Below are 6469 nucleotides of genomic sequence, written 5' to 3'. Positions count from 1 at the left end.
CAGCCAGACTCCATTGGCCACAGTCCTGGGGGTGAGGCCCCGGGGGCTGCCCAGTCCTGCCCGTGCCCAGCCTGGGTTTCAGCCGGGCCAGTCTCGGCTCCAGCCCGGAGCTAGGGACCAGGCAGCGGCAGCGCGAGTGTCTGTGCCACCTGAGAGGGTGAGTGCCCATTCTCTCCCAGCTCCTGGGGCCTGCGACTGGCTCCCGGGGCCTGGCTTCCTGAGCCTCAGGGACTCAAGGGGTGGGGGGAGGAGACAAGGCCAATGGGGGGGAGGCCTCTGGGCTCCTCAGGGAGCGGCTCCTGCAGCGGTCCTGTGCCCCTCTCCCCAGTCTGATGGAGGCCCGGGCTGTAGCTGCTGCCAAGCTGCTTGGAAGTCACCCAGGTGGGGATGCTGGCAAGGCCCTTGGGACAGTAGAAAGGCCGCTCTGGTGAGTTTGTCTGGGCCGGGCGGGCTGCGTGGGCAGAGCCGGACCACCCCTTGCCCCGGGAGGGAGGCCCCTCTCCCATCTCTGGGGGGCCTTGGCTTCTCCCCTTCCCCGGGGCCCAGGCTCTCTGCGGTGAGGGGGAGGTCTGGCCGCTGGGACCCCGAGAGCCCAGGGGCAGAAACGGCCGGAGCGTCCCCCAGATGCCCTGGCGGGGGCCTCTGCTCTTTGCCCCCAGGAGGCCTCCAGTGCGGATTGTGCAGCAAGATCCCCCGTGGCAGCTCCAGAGGAGCGTCAGCACAGATCTCCGCAGAGACCAACTGCCGATCTCATCCCCAGGTACCCGGAGGGGGCAGGCGGGCCCCCCTCCCAGAAGCCCTGCTCAGACCCCTGTTGAAAAGCCCGCCCCATGTGCCCCCCCCCCCCTTGGCCATGGCTGCTTCCTCACACGCACCCTTTTATATTATGCATACAGACTCACATTCCTATCCACAGTATACAACCCCAAGAAAGCAAAAAATCTGTACACATCCAACTTCCATAAGCACCATATAAAACAGACACGTAATTCCATCCGTACACAAATCTACCAGCTGAGAATAATGCTCACATCACACACAAACAAGCCCATACACTAACAGACAACACAAAAACGGCCCACTCTACAAATACACACAAAACATGCGCACTATACACACAAATGCACACACAACACTCACTACACATATACAATGCGTACCATAGATAAATACATAAACACGCAAATATACACTAGACACACACACCACAGAGAACCCTACACATACATGCTACAGCCTAATGCACACACACACTCAGCATCCACACTCAGCGCGCACAAGAAGAGCACACAAGTTACTGGCATAGAGACTTGCAAGAGACAGATACCACAGGCAAAACACACGCTACATCGACAAAGAGGCACAAAGCCCAGCAGTGCCTGATGGCAATGGCAGATATGAGCCTGAAATGCTTGCCGGATGATCCCAGATCTCCCCGATGGCCTTGCACAGCCTGAAGAAAAAGCAGAAGATGCTCCTTCTGCCCAGAATCCCTCAGGGACCATATAATGGGGCTGTGAAAGGACTAGAGCCCACCCTCAAGGCCCCTGCCCTCCCTTTCTCTTTGTCCTTGGCTTCCTCTCTGGCCCCTTTCTCTCCCCTGCCCTCCCCTTATGACGTAAAGGACCCTTCCAACAGCCTCTTCCATGAACACTGGAGAAGGGCAGGAGTTCACCCCGACAAATCCGTCCCCCTGATCTCACTATTAAGGATTTATTCTTTGAATTTTAGGTTATGTTGTTCTATGGTAAAAAAAAAAAAAAAAAAAAAGATCTCTTGTGAAATTACCTTTGTCCTTTTCTCTTCCCCTCTCCCAAAGCCTTATGGGGCCTCCTCCATCACCCAGCCCACGATGCCCCCTGTCCCTTGACTGTCCCATTCCCTGCAATTAAGGTCTCTCTCCCTCCCCGCCCCCATCTCCCTGCCCTCTTCTGTCCTCTGTTGCCTCCTCCCTTCCCCCGACTGACTTCTATTCTGTGCCCCTGATCCTCTGAGAGATCCCCCACTAGAGTGCAGGGAACAGTCTCCTGGCGTGTGGAACATGGGGAATGTGGCTGTGACGAAGGCTCATATGGGGATGGGAAGCCCTGTTCTAGAATTACAGGCTCCACCTTTCTCCTTCACAGAGATCGGGGAGATCCCTGGAGGCGGGGGGAACTTGGGGATGTGGCTGGGACAAGGACCCATTTGGGGTGGGAAGATCTTGTCCAGACTCGCTGACCCCAGCTTCCTCCTTCACAGAAATGAGTGTTTGAACTCTGGGGTGCAGAGCTCAGAGACCTGGCTCCTCTTCTGGCTGATTCAGGGCAGGTAGCCCAGGTCTTGACTCACTGCCCCCAGCTGCTGCTTCACAGAGACAGATAGAAAATCCCTAGGGTGTGGACCTTGGGGTTGTGGCTGGGATGAGGTCTTATTTGGGGTGGGAAGCACTGCTCTAGACTCACTACGACCAGCTTTGTCCCTCACGGTGTTGGGTGAGAGACGGCTGTGGTTCGGAAATTTGGAGAGGCGGCTAAAATAAATGGCTGATTTCGGGTGGAAAGCCTTGGTCCAGATTCACTGCCCCAGCATCTTCCTTTAAAGAGACGTGGGGGGAGCGCTGGGTGTGAAACACGGTGACGTGGCTGGGAGAAGGGCTGATTTGGGCTAGGAAAGGCTGCTTCTAGACTCACTGACCTCAGCTTGCTCCACCTCAGACTCGTGCTGGAGACTCCCTGGGCCCGTCCCACCAAGGGGTTCCCCCCGGGGTTTTTTGGGGGGGCCTTTCCCTTTTTTCTCCTGGGTCCCCTGACCCTGGGGGCTCTCTGCCTAACCCCACGTTTTCCTTAATAGGGGGGAAGGGGGGCCCCTTTCCCGACTCCATGGGGCCCCCCTTCCCTTTAAGGGGGCTTTCTTGCCCTCCTTTGTCCTTCCCTGATTTTTACCCCGGGGTTTCCCCTGCTCATGGGGGGCCCCCTTTTGGGACCCAATGGGGGTCTCTGTCCCTGGCCCAGGGGGTTTTTGCCCCCTTTTTGGGGGTTCTGCCCTATTCCATGGGGGGCTCCACCCCCCTGGGGGTCTCTGACCGATTTTGGGGGCTTTTTTCCTGACTCCTGGGGGTCTTTTTGGGCTCCAGGGGGGCCTGTCCCCCTGACTTTTTTGGGGCCCTTCCATATGGGGGCCCACCTGACCCTTTTTGTTTTGGGGGCTTTCCCTTTGGGGGCCCTTTTTCCCGGGTTTTTGGGGGGGCTTCCCCTGTCCATGACCTCCCCAAAAGGGGGGTCTGCCCTATTTTTTTTTCTGGGCCCATTTAGGGGTTTGCCCTGCCCCTTTAGCCCTTCTGTTTGTTTTGGGGCCCTGGTTTTGGGGCCTTCCCTTATTCTTTTCCTTTTGGGGTTCCTTCCTGGTGGGGGGCTTTTGCCCTTTAATGGGGCTTTCCCCACCAGGGACCCTTCCCATTTCTTCTACCCAATCCGGGGCCCCGCCCCTTTTTCTTTCCCCGGGGGTTTTTTATTTGGGGTTTCTGTCCCACTCCTAGGTTTTACTTTTCTTTTTCCCAACCCTTGCCCTTATGGGGGCCCTTTTTCCTTTTCCATTGGGGTTTTTTTTCCGGTGTCTCGTCCCTAGCTCCATGGGGGCTCTCCCTTTCCCAGGTTTTCCCCCGACTCCTGGGCTCTCCCCTACACTCTTTTCTTGGGGGCCCCTCTCCTGGGGGTCCCTACCCTCCAAAACCCTGCCCCTTCCCATGGGGTTCCCTTCAACTTTTTCTGCCCTTTGGGTGCTTTCCCTTCTCCCCTTTTTTAAAAATTTTTTTCCCAATTCCTGTCCCCTTGGGTTTCCCCTCCAAACCCTGCCAAAATTTTTCCCCCCTTTTTATTTTTTTAACCCCTTACTCCATAAAACCCCCTACCCATGCCTTTAAAAGGGGCCCCCCTTTATTTTATGAAATTTTTTCCCTTAAACCCATGGGGCTTTAAACTTCCCCCCAAAGGGGGCTCCTTCCCTTTTATTTTTCTGCCCTGACTAGGGGCCTCTTCCCTTTTTTGGCTTTTCCCCGCCCAACTCTCTTCCCTTCCCAGGGGCCCCTTTTTTATTTTATCTTTTTCCTACCCAAGGGGCCCACTCCAAAACTTTGCCCTTTTTCCCCCCTTACCCGGGGAAACCCTTTCTTTCCCTTCCTGAATTCTTTTTTGGGCCCAAATACCTTTTCCCCATTTATGGGGCTTCCTTTTCCCATGGGGGTTTCTTTTCCCTACCCCCTTTACCCTTTTAAGGGGCCTTTGCCCAAACCCTTTCCCTCTGCCTACCCCGGGGGTTCTGCCCTAAATTTTGGCCCTTTTCTTTCCCCTTTTTTTCCTTTTAACTTTTTCCCCTCCTTCTTTTCCCACTCCTACTCCCCAAACTAAATTCCCTTTCCCCCCCCAAATTTTCCCCCCATCCCCTTCCCCCTTTCCTCCTCCTAAACCCCTTTCCCTAAACTTTTCCCCTTCCCCCTTTTCCCTACCCCTTCCAAATCCCTCCCCTCCCTTCCCTAAACCCTCTCTGCCCTTTTTCCCCTACTAAATTTTCTATCTTCACCCCCTTATTTCCCCTTCTCCCTCCTAAACTCCCTTTCTCCCTACTTTTTCTTTTTAAACCCGGGGTTTTCCCCTCCTGGCCTTTCCTACCCCCCCTTTTACCTTCCTTCCCTTTTCCCAACTCCCATCCCCCCCCCCCACTCCTGGGTTCTTCCCCCCCATCTCTCCCCCCCAAACCCGCCCTCACCCTTTTGGGGGCCCTTTTCCTATTTAAAATTTTTTCTTTTAACCCCCTTTTTCCTTCTCATGGGGTTCCTCCCTATTTGGGGGCCTCCTAAACTCCCGGGCTTTCCCCAAATTTATGGGGTTTTTTTTCTTCTCCAAAGGGGGACCCCTTAACCCCAAGGGGTTTCTTCCACTCCATGGGGGTTCCCCCACTTTCCCTTGGGGGTTCGTCCCTTTTTATTTTTTGCCCCTTCCATGGATTCCCCCCTAACCCCCAATTGGGTTTCTTCCCTAGTAAAGGGGCTTTCCCCATTGGGGGCCTTGCCCCATTTAGGGGGCCTTTTTCCCCAGGCTCCCTTCCCAAATTAAAGGGGATCTCCTGATTTTAGGGGGCCCTACCCATTAGGGCTCTTGCCCCTTCCTCCATTTGGGGCTTTTCTGTTTCCTTTTTGAGCTTTTTCCCCCCTCCATGGGGGCCTTCTACCAAACTTTGGGTAACTACCCTGTCTAAAAACGCTTTCCCCCGGCCCCATTGGGTTTTTGGGTTTTCCTTCCCATGGGGCCCCCGTCCCATCCTTTCTTTTTCCCTTTTTGGGGACCTCCCTTCCCTAAATTTTGGGGGCCCTTTTTTACCCCATGGGCCTTCCCATTTGGGGGCCTCTGCCTGATGGGGTTTTTCCTTTATGGGGCCCCGGGTCCCTGGCTCCATAGGGGGTTCTTCCCGGGAATTTTGGGCCCTTTCCCCCTTTTCCCTAGGGGGGCCCTTTCTTCTGGGCTCCCTTCGCCCGGTTTTATGGGGGCTTTTTCCCTTTTCCATGGGGTTCTCTGAACCCCTTTGGGGTCTTTCCCGGTTTTTGGTTCCTTCCCGGTCCGGGGGGCTTTGCCCATCCAGGGGGTTTTCCTCGGGGGCTCTGCCCTGGGTCCATGGGGGTCTTTTTCCCCTGTTTTATGGGGCTTTCCCCTTTCCCAGGGGGCCCCCTTCCTTGGGGGCCCCAAGGGCTCCCGCCCCTTTTTTTTCCCTTAGGGGGCTCTCCCTGACCCCTAGGGTTTTTTTTTGGGGGCTTTTTTCCCCCTACCCTTTGCCCTTTCCATTTCTTTGTTCCCCCCTCCCTGGGGCCCTTGTTTTGGTTTTGGGCCCCCGGGGCCTTCCCTTCTTTGGGGCCCCCTTAGTTTTGGGGGTTTTTGCCCTGGTTTTATGGGGGTTTTCCCTACCCTACCCGGGGCCCCCCCTGGGGATTTTGCCCTTTTATGGGGGGTTTTTTCCTTTTTAGTCCAGGGGGTTTTGTCCTTGACACTTGGGCTCTCTGCCCCCCGTCCCGGGTTTATTTTTTCCCCTTGTTTCTGGGCTGCTCCCCCTTGAATCCCTTTTTTTCTTTTTTGGGGTTCCTGGGCCCCTTTTTTTCCCTTACTCCAGGGTTTCCTTTCCCCCCCCGGGGTTTATTTGGGTTTTGGGATTTCCAAAAGGGGGGTCTTGTTTCTTTGGGCTCCATGGGCCCTGTCCCTGGGTTTTTAGGGTTTTTGGGCCCTTTCCCTTTCCCCGTCCGGGGGCCCCTCCCCTTCCCGGGGTTTTATGGGGTTTTTCCCCCTGGCCCAAAAAGGTTCTCCGGGGTTTCCCCCTTTTGAGGGCCCTTTCCAAATATGGGGCTTCCTGCCCTGATTTTCCCAGAAAGGGGGGCTTTTTGCCCTGATGTTTGGGGCTTTTTTGCCCCCTTTTCTTTTGGGGGTTTGTCCCTTTCCCGGGGTTTTCC

At 55.6% G+C, this 6469-nt stretch overlaps 1 long non-coding RNA gene across 1 annotated transcript; it reads left to right on the top strand.

Moving 5' to 3' along the window:
- Nucleotides 1-282: 282 nt before the first annotated feature.
- On the top strand, nucleotides 283-760 carry LOC116420291. The gene is made up of 2 exons (XR_004230593.1): nucleotides 283-427; nucleotides 660-760. It is a non-coding gene; the product is annotated as an uncharacterized LOC116420291 (long non-coding RNA).
- Nucleotides 761-6469: the final 5709 nt, after the last annotated feature.

The sequence above is a fragment of the Sarcophilus harrisii genome, chromosome X (genome assembly GCF_902635505.1).
Source record: "Sarcophilus harrisii chromosome X, mSarHar1.11, whole genome shotgun sequence".
Lineage (NCBI taxonomy): Eukaryota > Metazoa > Chordata > Mammalia > Dasyuromorphia > Dasyuridae > Sarcophilus > Sarcophilus harrisii.
This window is presented reverse-complemented; position numbering and strand designations above follow the sequence as displayed.